Source organism: Bufo bufo, unplaced genomic scaffold, assembly GCF_905171765.1.
Source record: "Bufo bufo unplaced genomic scaffold, aBufBuf1.1, whole genome shotgun sequence".
Taxonomy (NCBI): Eukaryota; Metazoa; Chordata; class Amphibia; order Anura; family Bufonidae; genus Bufo; species Bufo bufo.
In genome coordinates, this window is record NW_024400528.1 from 3,539 (window position 1) to 23,147 (window position 19,609).

General features: G+C 47.6%; 1 long non-coding RNA gene across 1 annotated transcript; it reads right to left on the reverse strand.

Moving 5' to 3' along the window:
• Positions 1-7,603: 7,603 nt before the first annotated feature.
• Positions 7,604-14,527, reverse strand: LOC120984343. Its single transcript, XR_005775247.1, has 3 exons — positions 14,427-14,527; positions 7,672-7,676; positions 7,604-7,637 (listed from the first exon to the last, which is right to left on the reverse strand). It is a non-coding gene; the product is annotated as an uncharacterized LOC120984343 (long non-coding RNA).
• Between the last annotated feature and the right edge of the window lie 5,082 nt (positions 14,528-19,609).

The window sequence follows — 19,609 nt, forward strand, 5'->3', positions numbered from 1 at the left end:
CAGTTTATATTTTAGCCAATCACATGCATTTACAGTATTGAAACCTTCCCTCTGTCTGTAACGCAATCAACAAAATACAATGATCATTGTCTGAGACGCAATCAACAAAAATACAATTACCAAACGTAATGGGCTAACTTAATCACTCACAGACAGAAAACACACATTTTTCCCCAAACACAGAAAACACCACAAAATCCCACATATCCCCATAATGTATACATCCATGGATAGATCCGAGCAGGGGTTCCCGAATTCCATGGAAGTCACATCCGGTCTGTCTTCTCCTTCAAAGTTAGTAAGGGCCTTAATCCTGGGGCAAGAGGCTGACAACCAGGCCCCTCCAAAACCCAGCGCAGTTGGTTTCGCCACAATCGCACTTCACAAACGCCTTGGGATCAACACATGACTACAAGCAGCACACAAACTCAAAGCCGCCATCCTTCTCCTGGTCCAGCATCATCAGCCACGTCAACCACTGCTGTCCTCCTTGCCCTCTCTCAACCATCCGCCACTCCGTCTCTCGCCTTGAGCAGTTCCTGCTCATCTGCCCACAGTCAGGTGTCTGTCAAGGACATGTTTGAGCGTAAGAAGCCAATGTCACAAAGTCACCCCCTTGCCCAGCGTCTGACAGTTGGCTTGTCTGAACTCTTAGCCCGCCAGCTTTTACCATACAAGCTGGTGGAGTCTGAGGCCTTCAAAAAATTTGTAGCTATTGGGACACCGCAGTGGAAGGTACCCGGCCGAAATTTCTTTGCACAAAAGGCAATCCCCAACCTGTACTCGATTGTGCAAAAGGAAGTAATGGCATGTCTGGCACACAGTGTTGGGGAAAGGGTCCATTTGACCACTGATACCTGGTCTGCAAAGCACGGTCAGGGCAGGTATATCACCTACACTGCGCATTGGGTAAACCTGCTGACGGCTGCCAAGCATGGAATGCGTGGCTCTGCAGAGGAGTTGGTGACACCGCCACGACTTGCAGGCAGGCCTGCTGCCACCTCCTCTACTCCTCCTACTCCATCCTCTTCCATAGCCTCCTCGGCTGAGTCCTATTCTGCTGCTGCGTCTTGCTCCACATCAACGGCACCCCCCCCAGCTCCCCAGGGGCTATTCCACATCCCGGATACGGCAGTGTCACGTCGTCTTGGGGTTGACTTGCCTGAAAGCAGAGAGTCACACAGGACCAGCACTCCTGTCTGCCCTGAACGCACAGGTGGATCAGTGGCTGACTCCGCACCAACTGGAGATCGACAAAGTGGTGTGTGACAACGGAAGCAATTTGTTGGCGGCATTGAATTTGGACAAGTTGACACATGTGCCGTGCATGGCACATGTGTGTAATCTGATCGTACAACGCTTTGTGCATAAGTACCCAGGCTTACAGGACGTCCTGAAACAGGCCAGGAAGGTGTGTGGCCATTTCAGGCGTTCCTACACGGCCATGGCGCACTTTTTAGATATCCAGCGGCGAAACAACATGCCAGTGAGGCGTTTGATTTGCGACAGCCCGACACGTTGGAATTCAACACTCCTAATGTTTGACCGCCTGCTCCAACAAGAAAAAGGCGTCAACTAGTATTTGTATGACCGGGGTGCTAGGACAGCCTCTGCGGAGCTGGTAATTTTTTTGCCACGTTACTGGACGCTCACGTGCTAAGCCTGTAGGCTCATGCGTCCTTTTGAGGAGGTGACAAACCTAGTCAGTCGCACCGAAGGCACCATCAGCGACATCATCCCATTTGTTTTCTTCCTGGAGCGTGCCCTGCGAAGAGTGCTGGATCAGGCCGTAGATGAGCGTGAAGAGGAAGAGGAAGAGTTGTGGTCACCATCACCACCAGAAACAGCCTTATCAGCATCGCTTGCTGGACCTGCGGCAACGCTGGAAGAGGAGTCTGAGGAAGAGGAGTCAGAGGAGGAATGTGGCTTTGAGGAGGAGGGAGACCAACCACAACAGGCATCCCAGGGTGCTCGTTGTCACCTATCTGGTACCCGTGGTGTTGTACGTGGCTGGGGTGAAGAACAGACCTTCAGTGAGATCACTGAGGACGAGGAAGGGGACATGAGTAGCTCGGCATCAAACCTTGTGCAAATGGGGTCTTTCATGCTGTCGTTCCTGTTGAGGGACCCTCGTATAAAAAGGATGAAGGAGAACGACCTGTATTGGGTGGCCACGCTACTAGACCCCCGGTATAAGCAGAAAGTGCCTGAAATGTTACCGAATTACCGCAAGTCGGAAAGGATGCAGCAGTTCAAAACCAAACTAAAAAATATGCTTTACACAGCGTATAAGGGTGATGTCACAGCACAACGGGAATCTAACAGGGGAAGAGGTGAAAGTAATCCTCCTCCTCCCACGACCACGCCGGCAAGGACAGGACGCTTTACAGACGTGTTGTTGATGGAGGACATGCAGAGCTTTTTCAGTCCTACACATCGCCACAGCCCTTCGGGGTCCACCCTCAGAGAACGACTCGACCGATAGGTAGCAGACTACCTCGCCTTAACTGCAGATATCGACACTCTGAGGAGCGATGAACTCCTTGACTACTGGGTGTGCAGGCTTGACCTGTGGCCTGAGCTATCCCAATTTGCGATAGAACTTCTGGCCTGCCCCGCTTCAAGTGTCCTGTCAGAAAGGACCTTCAGTGCAGCAGGAGGTATTGTCACTGAGAAGAGAAGTCGCCTAGGTCAAAAAAGTCTAGATTACCTCACCTTTATTAAGATGAATGAGGCATGGATCCCGAAGGGACTGACAGTGGGCGATACATTCGACTAAAAAAGGCCTGATGAGACGAGCTGCCTTGGCCTCAAAATGGTCCACACGCTGCTGTATTTTATCTCTGAATGCCGGATGACTTGCGTGACTTATCCGCCACCAACTAGGGTTCAAGCCGCAATGTTTTAGGGCACTTTCTGCCTGGGAAACATCAATTTTTCTGGCCGCTGCTACAACAGCGGCTGCAACAATACCTAATTTTTCGGGCATGTGTACATGCCTAGTTTTACTGGCCTCTGGTGCTGCACTGTGGCTTCAAAAACTAAACAAAAAAAAAGGCACATACATGTGTCAATTCCCCTTCGTAATCGTTACCTTGTTGTGGTGAAGGGGCTTGCGTATCACAATGAAGCGATCCCCTCTATGAGTGTGTTGGCAATGTTGGCACACCCCAGATGATAAGGTCGTTGCTTCATTGTGAACAGACCAAAAGCGATCGGCTGGATAATTTTGCATAGAAAAAACATACATTTTCTTTGTGATCATCTAAGGTGATCATTAAAGCCTACTAGGCCAACAATGGGCCCACACTGCAGAATCATTGTTTTCTGGGTCACTTAACTGTCACTGAACTACCTCAGCACGACCATAGGCTTTGTAAAACCCCCATCGCCTGCAATCTCCCAAACGTGCGCACGAGCACAGTCATAACTACACCAAGATTGACGCATAGAGGAATAAAATGTATGTCATGAGTGTGTCAACTATTGACAACTGTTTGCAGTTGTCTAAAATCTATTCCATACACGTCCCCTGATAGGGGAAGTAACAGGGATTAAACTGATAGGAATAGTACTACTTAACACACCACACATATTGGGATTGCACAGTACATTACACGGCGCATGCGCAGTGCCCCAAATTGGAATTAAGAGGACCGACCAAGTATCTTTTTCCATCTCCCGGTTCCTAAAATCGATTCCATATACACGTCCCCTGATAGGGGACGTAACAGGGATTAAACTGATAGGAATAGTACTACTTAACACACCACTCCTATCTGGTGGCACAGTAGATTGCACGCGCAGTGCCCCAAATTGGAAGTAGGAGGACCGACCAAGCATCTTTTTCCATCTCCCGGTTCCCAAAATCGATTCCATATACACGTCCCCTGATATGGGGCGTAACAGGGATTAAACTGATAGGAATAGTACTACTTAACACACCTTATAATAACGCAGAAAGAGGCAACGCAGAGAGAGGAGTCTAAAGAATAGTAGTCAGAGGAGGAAGGTGGCTTTGAGGAGGTGGAAGACCAACCACAGCAGGCGTCCCAGGGGGCTTGTTGCTACCTTTCGGGGACCCTTGGTGTTGTACGTGGCTGGGTGGAGGAAGAGACCTTCAATGACATCAGTGAGGACAAGGAACGGGACATGGCTAGCTTGGTATCCAACCTTGTGCAAATGGGGAGTTTGCGGTTGTGCAAATGGACTGTTTGCTGGACGTTAAACGGGGAGTTTGGTCTGTCACTGTGAAGCGGGCGTAATCCTTACACTACCTGATCGATACATCATACCTGATGTTTTAAAGCACGTTATTCCAAACAATTTAGGAATGTTAGGTGATTTATGCCCTTTATGGATTAAAACCAGACTCTGCGTCAACTATGTAATTTTCCATGGGAGTTTTGCCATGGATCGCCCCTCCGGCATGCCACAGTCCAGGTGTTAGTCCCCTTGAAACAACTTTTCCATCACTATTGTGGCCAGAAAGAGTGCCTGTGGGTTTTAAAATTCGCCTGCCTATTGAAGTCTATGGCGGTTCGCCCGGTTCGCCCGTTCGCGAACATTTGCGGAAAGTCAGGACAACCTCATATCCGACACTACTACGAGGGATGCCAACCTTGACATGACCACCAATCATCCTATTGGTCAGGATGAAACCGCCATCCAGAACATCATCAGCCACCCCATTCCTTCACCTATTTCCCCGTTATTCAATATTAATAATATCTCCACCTATAGCTCTTCAGATTCTGGCTCAGAATTTGAGCCTTTTTTAGCCTTACCACCCAATCTATCCGAGAATCCTCCGCTAAATCAACTCACGGTCCACCCTCTCCAGTATCCAACTGCTCACACCTCTGCTATCACAAAACATGGTAGTCCGATCCAGAATACCCATTCCATCACTTCCACGTCCCCAGGAAAAAATAACTAATTTCTACAGTCCAATCAACACACCGCAACAGACCAAAAGGAAAGGAAGAGAAAACGGAGGAGACGAGGATGCAGAGGAGGACAGAAACGCCCGCGCCCCCAAAAAAGCAAAACTGTGTCCTGTCCAACCTCCACCAACTCCCCCAACACTTTGAAATCTAAGGGTATCTTCAATCTATCCAAACATATCCTTCAAAGGGACGAAGTACAGGGTGGGCCATTTATATGGATACACCTTAATAAAATGGGAATGGTTGGTGATATTAACTTCCTGTTTGTGGCACATTAGTATATGTGAGGGGGGAAACTTTTCAAGATGGGTGGTGACCATGGCGGCCATTTTGAAGTCGGCCATTTTGAATCCAACTTTAGTTTTTTCAATAGGAAGAGGGTCATTTGACACATCAAACTTATTGGGAATTTCACAAGAAAAACAATGGTGTGCTTGGTTTTAACGTAACTTTATTCTTTCATGAGTTATTTACAAGTTTCTGACCACTTACAAAATGTGTTCAATGTGCTGCCCATTGTGTTGGATTGTCAATGCAACCCTCTTCTCCCACTCTTCCCACACTGATAGCAACACCGCAGGAGAAATGCTAGCACAGGCTTCCAGTATCCGTAGTTTCAGGTGCTGCACATCTCGTATCATCTGAAGGCAATCGTCTATGCTGTGAAGATACAACACAATGGGCAGCACATTAAACACATTTTATAAGTGGTCAGAAACTTGTAAATAACTCATGAAAGAATAAAATTACGTTAAAACCAAGCACACCATTGTTTTTCTTGTGAAAGTCCCAATAAGTTTGATGTGTCACATGACCCTCTTCCTATTGAAAAAACAAAAGTTGGATTCAAAATGTCCGACTTCAAAATGGCCGCCATGGTCACCACCCATCTTGAAAAGTTTCCCCCCTCACATATACTAATGTGCCACAAACAGGAAGTTAATATCACCAACCATTCCCATTTTTATTAAGGTGTATCCATATAAATGGCCCACCCTGTAGAAGTACTCAGTAAGGGCCTATCCTTTTGCCCCACTAGTGGACCGGACATATTCAAACTATTCGTAGATCTGAATTGTTTCATTCGTAACCTTACCCTCCAGCGACACTACACTGTCAAAAAACGCTATTATTTAAAAACCCCCATTAACATGCCCCCAGAATTCGACACGCAGACAGCGGACAATTCGGATTTGGAGGACGAGGATATTAAACTTCTCGTTGATGAAATCATCAACGACCCTATCCATTCATCACTTAGACCCAAATCCACCTTCTACCCCTTAAATAGTAGAGGGTCACACCTCAAGACCTTCTACAATTTGGTCCTCAATGAGTTGAAGACCACGTTTTCTCCCACCAAAAGGGAACAATCACCAGCCTACACTCACAATCTGTCTAGCGAACAAAGGAAAGCTATCACTAGGTTAGCCAAGAATAATAAAATCGTCATCAAGAATGCCGATAAAGGGGGTGGGGTGGTAATTATGGATTCCGAATACTACCAAAAAGAGGCCCTAAATATCCTCTCGGATACAAACTACTACCAAACACTGAAAACTGACCCGACAGACCCTTACAGGAAAAAATTTTTTGATTTCATACGGGTGGGGCATACACTGGAAACACTAAATAAGCAAGAAAAGAATTTAATCTTAATAGAACACCCGTCCACCCCCTATTTTTATTTTCTCCCGAAAATTCACAAAATATTGCACAACCCCCCAGGAAGACCTATCATATCCGGCATTGATTCCTTAACATCCAATCTCTCAGCTTATGTGGACAACCTTTTACAGAAATATGTCGTCCATCTCCCAGCGTATCTTAGAGACTCGAGCCACCTTATTACACTACTGGATGACATCCCCTGGTCAAATGACATGTTCTGGGTTACCCTAGATGTAGCAGCATTATATAGTAACATCATCCATGAACAGGGCATAAACGCAGTTGACAGGTTACTTTCAGCGGATCCATTTATGCCTTTGACACAGAAGAAGTTTATTTTAGACTCCATCTCGTTTATTCTTAATCACAATTATTTTAAATACGATAACACATTTTACATCCAACAACGAGGCACTGCGATGGGTACAAAATTTGCCCCATCCTATGCAAATTTGTTTATGGGGGCCTTTGAAGACACAATTGGCCTCCTACACCACCCCAACATATTGTTCTATAAACGTTTTATTGATGATATAATTTTTATTTGGAAAGGCGAACGTAATATTTTAGACCAATATGTCTTGAACCTCAATTCCAACAATTGGAATCTGGCCTTCACTGCCCATATAGACCCTAATCAGGCCACATTCTAAGATCTGGAGCTAACAATACAGGACAACCAAATCGAAACACGCACACATTTTAAAAAAGTTGATGCTAATAGCTACCTCGATTACAAAAGTTGCCATTATCACAAATGGAAACGGAATATCCCGTACGGTCAGATGCGAAGGATAAGAAGGAATTGTTCAAACAACCAGGAGATGCGGAAACAACTGGAAACCCTTAAGACCAGATTTTTAGAAAAGGGCTATCCAAAATGCCTAATCGAGGATTCACTCAGAAAAATAGAAAAAGAAAATCAAGCCGACTGTCTGATACCTACGAACAAACCATCTAAAAGTAAAAACTTGTCTACAACACCACAAACAGATGATGAGAATAAATATAAATACACTGCTCAAAAAAATAAAGGGAACACAAAAATAACACATCCTAGATCTGAGTTAATTAAATATTCTTCTGAAATACTTTGTTCTTTACATAGTTGAATGTGCTGACAACAAAATCACACAAAAATTAAAAATGGAAATCAAATTTTTCAACTCATGGAGGTCTGGATTTGGAGTCACACTCAAAATTAAAGTGGAAAAACACACTATAGGCTGATCCAACTTTGATGTAATGTCCTTAAAACAAGTCAAAATGAGGCTCAGTAGTGTGTGTGGCCTCCACATGCCTGTATGACCTCCCTACAACGCCTGTGCATGCTCCTGATGAGGTGGCGGACGGTCTCCTGAGGGATCTCCTCCCAGACTTGGACTAAAGCATCTGCCAACTCCTGGACAGTCTGTGGTGGATAGAGCGAGACATGATGTCCCAGATGTGCTCAATTGGATTCAGGTCTGGGGAACGGGCGGGCCAGTCCATAGCATCAATGCCTTCGTCTTGCAGGAACTGCTGACACACTCCAGCCACATGAAGTCTAGCATTGTCTTGCATTAGGAGGAACCCAGGGCCAACCGCACCAGCATATGGTCTCACAAGGGGTCTGAGGATCTCATCTTGGTACCTAATGGCAGTCAGGCTACCTCTGGCGAGCACATGGAGGGCTGTGCGGCCCTCCAAAGAAATGCCACCCCACACCATTACTGACCCAATGCCAAACCGGTCATGCTGGAGAATGTTGCAGGCAGCTGTCATGCCCCACTCTGACAATGTGCGGAGGTCAGCCAGGATTGCAGCACGAGTCTAGTACTTGTTTTGATGCTGTGCTGGATCCGCCTCGCATCAGGTGCACTGGGTGGAGTCATTAGTTTAAATGGTCTCCAGCTAAAGTGCTCTGAGCGGATTATACTGATCATTAGTGTCTGGGAAGTTTGGAAGGAAGGTTGGCTGTTTGTTCCTGCTCTCAGCAGATAAGTGTCTTTTCTTGTTTGGTTGTTTATGTCATCTTGCCCATCCAGGTTCTGTGCGAGCTGGCTGCTCCTTTCTCCCCACTTCACCATCTCAGGGAGTTCAGGGTTCTGTTAGTATAGGCTGGTGGACACAGCAAATCTACCATCAAGGTTTGTCTGTGGGCTGAGCATTGCAGGGAAAGAGGTCAGGGATAAATTAGGAGGTGACCCTTCCCCTGTCTCTCGTCCAGAGCCTGGTTGGTGTGTTGTCTGTTTAACTGTGCACGTCCGCTGTGACATTATAATCCGCCATACTGTGACCGCCATTTCTCAGTGTTTATGTGATGGCGTCAATTGATGCACTGGTTGACCGCATGCAGGGTTTGTCCCTGGAGGTTGCGGATCTACGTAGTATGGTCACACAGTGTCAGAGGGTGTTGGCTTCAGGTACAGGTCAAATTGTTGAAGAGCCTAAAGTCGCTCTTCCGGAGAAATTTGCAGGGGGTACTGATGATTTTTTCAGTTTCAAGGAATCATGTAAGTTGTACTTTCGATTGTGCCCATTTTCATCAGGTAATGAGGATCAGAGGGTGGGTATCGTCATGTCTTTGCTGAAGGGGGACGCACAATCCTGGGCTTTTTCCCTGCCGCCCGGTTCTCTGGCTCTCAGGTCGGTGAAGGAATTTTTTAATGCCCTGGGATTGATTTACGATGACCCAGATCGAGTTTCGATGGCAGAGTCAAAATTACGTAACTTACTACAGGGTAAACATACTGCTGAGGTTTACTGCACAGAGTTTAGGAGGTGGGCTACTGAGTCAGGGTGGAACGACCCCGCGTTACGTAGCCAGTTTTGTCAGGGGTTATCTGAAAGGTTGAAGGATGCTCTGGCTTTTCATGAATACCCAGATACTTTGGAAAATGCAATGTCTTTGGCGATACGTTTGGATAGACGAATCAGAGAGAGGTGTATGGGTCCCTCTGTGCAGGGGATTCCTCCCCGCGTGTGGTTTTGTTTCACCAGCTGACCAGGGTGATATTGCTTGTTATTCTGGAGTAGGAGAGGAACCCATGCAGTTAGGTCAGATATCTTTCCATTCGGATAGTAGAGACTTTCGTAAAGCGCACAATTTATGTTTCTTTTGTGGAAAGAGGGGTCATTTTGTTTTTTCTTGTCCGTATGTTGAACCACAGGGGAGAGTGATAAAGAAAAAAGAAAAAGAAAAAAAAAACTCCCTCACACTTGGTGGTATGAATGGTCTGGTAGAGCAGACTGGTGTGCAAGTTCCCTGCAGTTCCCGTTTTCTCCTTTCAGCTATGGTGGCGCTAGAGTCTCAAAATGTGTTTGTTGATGTTTTTCTTGATTGTGGTGCTGGGGTAAATTTAATTGACTTTCTGTTTCTTGAGGGTTTGGGACTAAGTATTTGCACGTTAGAGAACGAGATTCGGGTTTTTGCCATTGATTCTTCCCCTCTTTCTCAAGGGAGCCTTACTCACGTTGTTCATGATATTCATTTAAGGGTGGGTGATTCACATGCTGAGATTATTTCCTGTTTCGTCATGAAGGATTGGCCAGCTCCAATAGTTTTGGGGTTGCCATGGTTGTCTAAACATAACCCAATTATAGACTGGCAGGCGAGACAAATCATTGGTTGGAGCAAGTTTTGTTCGGATAATTGTCTTGTCACATCTATTTCTGAAGTGTCCGTTATGGCCTTGCCTCAGTATCTCTCAGATTTTTCGGACGTGTTTGCGGAGGGTGGGGCTCAGGAATTGCCCCCTCATCGTGACTATGATTGTCCTGTGAATCTCATTCCGGGGGCTAAGTTGCCCAAGTCTCGGCTCTACAACCTCTCTCAACCCGAGAGAGAGGTCATGCGAAAGTATGTCGCCGAGAGTTTGGCAAAGGGTCATATTAGACCATCTAAGTCTCCAGTGGCTGTAGGTTTGTTCTTCGTGAAGAAGAAAGATGGATCACTGAGACCGTGTTTGGATTTCCGGGAGCTGAATCGTATTACAGTCCGGGATCCATATCCCCTGCCTTTGATCTCTGATCTTTTTGATCAGATTGTTGGAGCCAAGGTGTTCTCCAAGTTGGATTTGAGAGGAGCATACAATCTGATCAGGATCAAGGAGGGGGATGAGTGGAAAACGGCCTTCAATACGCACGAGGGTCATTTTGAGAACCTGGTAATGCCTTTTGGGTTGACGAATGCGCCAGCGGTATTTCAGCGATTCGTCAATGATATTTTTCATCATTTGGTGGGGAGGTTCGTAGTAGTCTACCTTGATGACATTTTAATTTATTCTCCTGATCTGAAGACCCATCAGGATCATGTGAGACAGGTTTTGACGATCCTGCGGGAGAATAAGTTATACGCCAAATTGGAGAAATGTTTGTTTGCGGTGCAAGAGCTTCCATTTTTGGGATACATGCTTTCTGATTCTGGTTTTCGTATGGACCCCAAAAAGGTCCGGGCGGTTCTGGAGTGGGACCGACCGGAGAATCAGAAAGCTTTGATGCGATTTTTGGGGTTTACGAATTATTATAGAAAATTTATTTTGAATTATTCCACGCTAGTCAAACCTCTTACTGATATGACCAAGAAGGGCGCTGATGTCTCTGTCTGGTCGGATGAGGCATTGCAGGCCTTTTCGGCTATTAAGGAGCGTTTTGCGTCTGCTCCCATTCTGGTGCAGCCGGATGTATCTCAGCCATTCGTGGTCGAGGTTGACGCATCAGAGGTGGGGGTTGGGGCGGTGCTTTCGCAGGGTCCTTCTCCTGGCAAGTGGGTCCCGTGTGCCTTCTTCTCCAGGAAGCTCTCGGTCGCCGAGAGGAATTATGATGTTGGAGATAGGGAGTTGTTGGCGATCAAGTTGGCCTTTGAAGAATGGCGTCACTGGTTAGAGGGGGCTTCTCACCCCGTTACTGTGTATACAGACCATAAGAATTTGGCTTACCTGCAATCTGCCAAGCGTCTGAACCCTAGACAGGCCAGATGGTCATTGTTTTTTACCAGGTTCAATTTCGTGGTTACCTTTCGCCCAGGGGTCAAGAACGTCAAGGCAGATGCCTTGTCTCGCAGCTTCCCTGGGGGAGGTGATTCAGAAGATCTAGCGCCGATTTTGGCGGATGGAGTGGTGGTCTCCGCTCTGTACCCTGAATTGGAGATGGAGGTGTTGGGAGCTCAGGAGGGGGCTCCTGGGGAGGTTGTTTGTTCCTGAGGGCCTACGATACAAGGTGTTCAAGGAACATCACGATACTGTTCTCGCTGGACATCCTGGTGGTAAGTCCACCTGTGATCTGGTGTCCCGGAGGTTCTGGTGGCCAGGTTTGCGTAAGAGCATTGAGAATTACGTGGCAGCTTGTGAAACCTGCGCTCGGTCTAAGGTTGCTCATACTCGACCGCCTGGTTCACTTCTTCCATTGTCTATTCCATCTCGTCCTTGGACACATTTGTCCATGGACTTTATTACGGACCTACCGAGTTCCTCCGGGAGAACAGTGATTTTGGTGGTAGTCGATCGTTTCAGTAAAATGGCTCACTTTATGCCACTAACAAGTCTGCCTAACGCTAAGACTCTGGCGCAGATTTTTGTGGATAATATTGTTAAATTGCACGGTATTCCTTCGGATATTGTCTCTGATAGGGGCACGCAGTTTGTCTCCAGGTTTTGGAGGGCGTTCTGCTCTCGACTTGGCATTCAACTTTCTTTCTCGTCGGCTTTTCATCCACAGTCGAATGGTCAGACCGAGCGTACCAATCAAAACCTGGAGACCTACTTGAGGTGCTTTGTGGCTGAGAATCAGGAGGACTGGTCCTCATTCTTGCCCTTAGCAGAATTTGCATTGAATAACCGTAGGCAGGAGTCCAAGGGGTAAGTCGCCATTTTTTGGCGCATACGGTTTCCATCCTCAGTTTGGTACCTTTTCTGGGTCTGGTTCCTCCGGGATGCCAGAGGAGGAGAGATTCTCTTCTGCCTTATCCTCTATCTGGCGGGGGATTCAAGGGAATTTGGAGAGGATGGGTGAGAGGTATAAACGAATGGCTGACAGGAGACGTGTGACTGGTCCGGACCTGTGTGTGGGTGATTTGGTGTGGTTGTCCACTAGGAATATCAAGTTGAGAATGCTATCTTGGAAACTGGGTCCAAGATTTGTTGGTCCATATAAGATTTCTGCTGTGATCAATCCTGTGGCATTTCGACTTGATCTGCCGCAGACTTGGAGGATCCACGATGTCTTCCACAAGTCTTTACTAAAAAAATATGTTAAACCGGGGGTACCATCGCCATTGCCTCCTCCTCCTGTTCTGGTCGAGGGAAACTTGGAGTTCGAGATCTCCAGGATTCTCGACTCGAGAGTTCTGCGGGGTTCCCTCCAGTACCTGGTTCACTGGAGGGGATACGGTCCTGAGGAGAGGATGTGGGTTCCGGCGTCAGATGTCAACGCCAGCCGTCTGGTGAGGGCCTTTCATAGGTCCCATCCGGATAAGGTTGGTCCAGGGTGTCAGGAGGTCACCCGTAGAAGGGGGGGTACTGTCATGCCCCACTCTGACGATGTGCGGAGGTCAGCCAGGATTGCAGCACGAGTCTAGTATTTGTTTTGATGCTGTGCTGGATCCACCTCGCATCAGGTGTACTGGGTGGAGTCATTAGTTTAAATGGTCTCCAGCTAAAGTGCTCTGAGCGGATTATACTGATCATTAGTGTCTGGGAAGTTTGGAAGGAAGGTTGGCTGTTTGTTCCTGCTCTCAGCAGATAAGTGTCTTTTCTTGTTTGGTTGTTTATGTCATCTTACCCATCCAGGTTCTGTGCAGGCTGGCTGCTCCTTTCTCCCCACTTCACCATCTCAGGGAGTTCAGGGTTCTGTTAGTATAGGCTGGTGGACACAGCAAATCTACCATCAAGGTTTGTCTGTGGGCTGAGCATTGCAGGGAAAGAGGTCAGGGATAAATTAGGAGGTGACCCTTCCCCTGTCTCTCGTCCAGAGCCTGGTTGGTGTGTTGTCTGTTTAACTGTGCACGTCCGCCGTGACAGCAGCAGAACGTTCTCCACGGCGTCTCCAGACTCTGTCACGTCTGTCACATGTGCTCAGTGTGAACCTGCTTTCATCTGTGAAGAGCACAGGGCGCCAGTGGCGAATTTGCCAATCTTGGTGTTCTCTGGCAAATGCCAAACATCCTGCATGGTGTTGGGCTGTAAGCACAACCCCCACCTGTGGACGTCGGGCCCTCATATCACCCTCATGGAGTCTGTTTCTGACCGTTTTAGCAGACACATGCACATTTGTGGCCTGCTGGAGGTCATTTTGCAGGGCTCTTGCACAAAGGCAGAGGTAGCGGTCCTGCTGCTGGGTTGTTGCCCTCCTACGGCCTCCTCCACGTCTCCTGATGTACTGGCCTGTCTCCTGGTAGCGCCTCCATGCTCTGGACACTACGCTGACAGACACAGCAAACCTTCTTGCCACAGCTCGCATTGATGTGCCATCCTGGATAAGCTGCACTACCTGAGCCACTTCTGTGGGTTGTAGACTCCGTCTCATGCTACCACTAGAGTGAAAGCACCGCCAGCATTCAAAAGTGACCAAAACATCAGCCAGGAAGCATAGGAACTGAGAAGTGGTCTGTGGTCACCACCTGCAGAACCACTCCTTTATTGGGGGTGTCTTGCTAATTGCCTATAATTTCCACCTGTTGTCTATCCCATTTGCAAAACAGCATGTGAAATTGATTGTCACTCAGTGTTGCTTCCTAAGTGGACAGTTTGATTTCACAGAAGTGTGATTGACTTGGAGTTACATTGTGTTGTTTAAGTGTTCCCTTTATTTTTTTGAGCAGTGTATAACTTCATAACTCGCTACAACTCAGCACATCACAAAATCAGGGAAATATTAAACCGTCACTGGTCCATCCTACAGAAGGACCCCATCTTGGGTAGAGTAGTGGCTAGCCAACCAAACCTAACTTTTTGTAGAGCGAAGTCACTAAAAGAGATGGTGGCTCCATCATGTCCCAAACTTAGTGCAACCACCGATACTATCACCCCTATAAGGACCAAGAGTAGGGGTTCCTTTAAATGCGGGCATAAACGGTGCAAATGCTGTTTAATAATTAGTGACGGGCTACAGGAAGTTGAGATCACTGCTGCAAAGGAAAAAATCACACTTCGGAGTTACATGGATTGCGGCACATCCAATGTAGTATATATGCTCCAGTGCCCCTGTGGACTTCAATATGTGGGCCGGACAACCCAGAACTTGAGGGACCGGATAAACTCCCACCGCTCCAACATTACCAAGAAATACACAAAACAGTGTATCTAGACACTTTGCAGAAATCAACTCCGGCGATGCATTCCTTCTGAAGTTGCCACCTATCGAATGGGTCCCCAACTCCTTTTCACTACTGTGCCACAAAGAAATGTATTGGATTTTCCGTTTTAATTCTCTTACCCCCCCTCGGCCTTAATGAATGTCTAGAACATAATAATTATTAATGATATATATATATTTTTTATCATTTTTTTTTAAAATCATATTTTCATTTATCTTATCTTCATTATACTGTGCTCAGTGTCACCTGTGAAATTTGGTTGGCCATCAATTTTATCCTTTTTTACCAGTGCTACTGTGCCTATAATGTGTATTTGCATTCATATATATATACACTGCTCAAAAAAATAAAGGGAACACTTAGGCCTCATGCACACGACCGTTGTGTGCACCCGTGGCCGTTGTGCCGTTTTCCGTTTTTTTTCGCGGACCCATTGACTTTCAATGGGTCCGTGGAAAAATCGGAAAATGCACCGTTTTGCAGCCGCATCCGTGATCCGTGTTTCCTGGCCGTGAAAAAAATAGGACCTGTCCTATTTTTTTCACGGCCAATGGTTCACGGACCCATTCAAGTCAATGGGTCCGTGAAAGAACACGGATGCACACAAGATTGGCATCCGTGTCCGTGATCCGTGGCCGTAGGTTAGTTTTTATACAGACGGATCCGAAGATCCGTCTGCATAAAAGCTTTTTCAAAGCTGAGTTTTCACTTCGTGAAAACTCAGAACCGACAGTATATTCTAACACAGAAGCGTTCCCATGGTGATGGGGACGCTTCTAGTTAGAATACACTACAAACTGTGTACAAGACTGCCCCCTGCTGCCTGGCAGCACCCGATCTCTTACAGGGGGCCGTGATCAGCACAATTAACCCCTTCAGGTGCGGCACCTGAAGGGGTTAATTGTGCTGATCACGGCCCCCTGTAAGAGATCAGGGCTGCCAGGCAGCAGGGGGCAGACCCTCCCCCCCTCCCCAGTTTGAATATCATCGGTGGCCAGTGCGGCCCCCCCCCCCCTCTATTGTAATAATAGGTTGGTGGCCAGTGCGGCCCCCCCCTCCCTCTATTGTAATAATTCGTTGGTGGCACAGTGTGCGCCCCCCCCCCTCCCTCCCTCTATTGTAATAATTCGTTGGTGGCACAGTGTGCGCCCCCCATCGGCCCCCCCCCCATCATTGGTGGCAGCGGAGTTCCGATCGGAGTCCCAGTTTAATCGCTGGGGCTCCGATCGGTAACCATGGCAACCAGGACGCTACTACAGTCCTGGTAGAAGATTCATACTTACCTGCTGCTGCGATGTTCGTGTCCGGCCGGGAGCTCCACCTACTGGTTAGTGACAGGTCTGTGCGGCGCATTGCTAAATGAACCGTCACTTACCAGTAGGAGGAGCTCCCGGCCGGACACGAACATCGCAGCTCCCAGGTAAGTATGAATCTTTTACTATTGTACTATTGCTAGTAACCCGCTGCCACCAATGATCGGGGGGGGGGGAGATGGGAGGCCGCACACTGGCCACCAATGTTGTTAATGCTATAGAGGGAGGGGGGGCCAATGGGGGGCGCACACTGTGCCACCAAGGATTTATTACAATAGAGGGAGGAAGGGGGGGGGGCGCACACTGTGCCACCAACGAATTATTACAATAGAGGGAGGAAGGGGGGGGCGGGGGGGGCGCACACTGTGCCACCAACGAATTATTACAATAGAGGGAGTAAGGGGGGGGGCGGGGGGGGCACACTGTGCCACCAACGAATTATTACAATGGAAGGGGGGGGGGCGCACTGGCCACCAATGATATTCAAACTGGGGAGGGGGGGGGTCTGCCCCCTGCTGCCTGGCAGCCCTGATCTCTTACAGGGGGATATGATAGTACAATTAACCCCTTCAGGTGCGGCACCTGAAGGGGTTAATTGTGCTGATCACGGCCCCCTGTAAGAGATCGGATGCTGCTAGGCAGCAGGGGGCAGTCATGTACACAGTTTGTAGTATATTCTAACTAGAAGCGTCCCCATCACCATGGGAACGCCTCTGTGTTAGAATATACTGTCGGAAATGAGGTTTCACGATCTAAATCATATCCGACAGTATATTCTAACATAGAGGCGTTCCCATGGTGATGGGGACGCTTCAAGTTAAAATATACCATCGGATTGGAGAAAACTCCTATCCGATGGTATAAAAGGGACTCCAGATTTTACATTGAAAGTCAATGGGGACGGATCCGTTTGAAATGGCACCATATTGTGTCAACGTCAAACGGATCCGTCCCCATTGACTTGCATTGTAATTCAGGACGGATCCGTTTGGCTCCGCACGGCCAGGCGGACACCAAAATGACTTTTTTTTCATGTCCGTGGATCCTCCAAAAATCAAGGAAGACCCACGGACGAAAAAACGGTCACGGATCACGGGAAAACGGAACCCCGTTTTGCGGACCGCAAAAAAATACGGTCGTGTGCATGAGGCCTTAAACAACACAATGTAACTCCAAGTCAATCACACTTCTGTGAAATCAAACTGTCCACTTAGGAAGCAACACTGAGTGACAATCAATTTCACATGCTGTTGTGAAAATGGGATAGACAACAGGTGGAAATTATAGGCAATTAGCAAGACACCCCCAATAAAGGAGTGGCTCTGCAGGTGGTGACCCCAGACCACTTCTCAGTTCCTATGCTTCCTGGCTGATGTTTTGGTCACTTTTGAATGCTACCGGTGCTTTCACTCTAGTGGTGGCATGAGACGGAGTCTACAACCCACACAAGTGGCTCAGGTAGTGCAGCTTATCCAGGATGGCACATCAATGCGAGCTGTGGCAAGAAGGTTTGCTGTGTCTGTCAGCGTAGTGTCCAGAGCATGGAGGCGCTACCAAGAGACAGGCCAGTACATCAGGAGACGTGGAGGAGGCCGTAGGAGGGCAACAACCCAGCAGCAGGACCACTACCTCCGCCTTTGTGCAAGGAGGAACAGGAGGAGCACTGCCAGAGCCCTGCAAAATGACTTCCAGCAGGCCACAAATGTGCATGTGTCTGCTCAAACGGTCAGAAACAGACTCCATGAGGGTGATATGAGGGCCCGACGTCCACAGGTGGGGGTTGTGCTTACAGCCCAACACCGTGCAGGACGTTTGGCATTTGCCAGAGAACACCAAGATTGGCAAATTCGCCACTGGCGCCCTGTGCTCTTCACAGATGAAAGCAGGTTCACACTGAGCACATGTGACAGACGTGACAGAGTCTGGAGACGCCGTGGAGAACGTTCTGCTGCCTGCAACATCCTCCAGCATGACCGGTTTGGCATTGGGTCAGTAATGGTGTGGGGTGGCATTTCTTTGGAGGGCCGCACAGCCCTCCATGTGCTCGCCAGAGGTAGCCTGACTGCCATTAGGTACCAAGATGAGATCCTCAGACCCCTTGTGAGACCATATGCTGGTGCGGTTGGCCCTGGGTTCCTCCTAATGCAAGACAATGCTAGACCTCATGTGGCTGGAGTGTGTCAGCAGTTCCTGCAAGACGAAGGCATTGATGCTATGGACTGGCCCGCCCGTTCCCCAGACCTGAATCCAATTGAGCACATCTGGGACATCATGTCTTGCTCTATCCACCAACGTCACGTTGCACCACAGACTGTCCAGGAGTTGGCAGATGCTTTAGTCCAGGTCTGGGAGGAGATCCCTCAGGAGACCGTCCGCCACCTCATCAGGAGCATGCACAGGCGTTGTAGGGAGGTCATACAGGCACGTGGAGGCCACACACACTACTGAGCCTCATTTTGACTTGTTTTAAGGACATTACATCAAAGTCGGATCAGCCTGTAGTGTGTTTTTCCACTTTAATTTTGAGTGTGACTCCAAATCCAGACCTCCATGGGTTGAAAAATTTGATTTCCATTTTTTTATTTTTGTGTGATTTTGTTGTCAGCACATTCAACTATGTAAAGAACAAAGTATTTCAGAAGAATATTAAATTAACTCAGATCTAGGATGTTATTTTTGTGTTCCCTTTATTTTTTTGAGCAGTGTATATATATATATATATTATTTTTTTTATATAATTTTTTTTATATAATTGTTATTTATTATATTGTAATTATATTCATATAACCACCACCCACGATTTAATCTCCCAGGAATATTCCATATGTGAATACCTCTGACTTTTTATTACATTTTTTTTTAATCTAATTTATTTTTAATCCATTATAATATTTTATAACATTCTTTTGTATAGCACCCATGTCATCTGTCCTTTTATACATATCTGGACTCTTATTTATACATATCTGGCTTTCTATTCAACATAAGGACTCCATGTGAGCTTATCCCTAATGTCTATAGTTCCCATGGATTCTCCATTCTCCATTCACGTTTGGGTTTCCCTTCTAGACTTCATTTGATGCCTCTGCGTTCCAGCCTGAAATGCACAGACGTCTGCTGCTCCCTGCCCTGCCGAGCGCCCCGCCCCATGGTGCGCCCTACACAGCATTTCCAAACAGCCCTGCCTTCAGCCGGCACCCTCTCTTTGGCTCCTCCTGTACATGCGTTCCACTGGTGGAACGCATGGCGCATATCCGCCCGAGACTCCGCCCTCCAACCGGGTGCATGTGTTCCACTGTGGAAAACATCGGGAGCGATCTAAGCCTGATAGAGCAATTCAGGCTATAAGAACCCTGATGGGCGCCTTATAATTCCCCTTGACA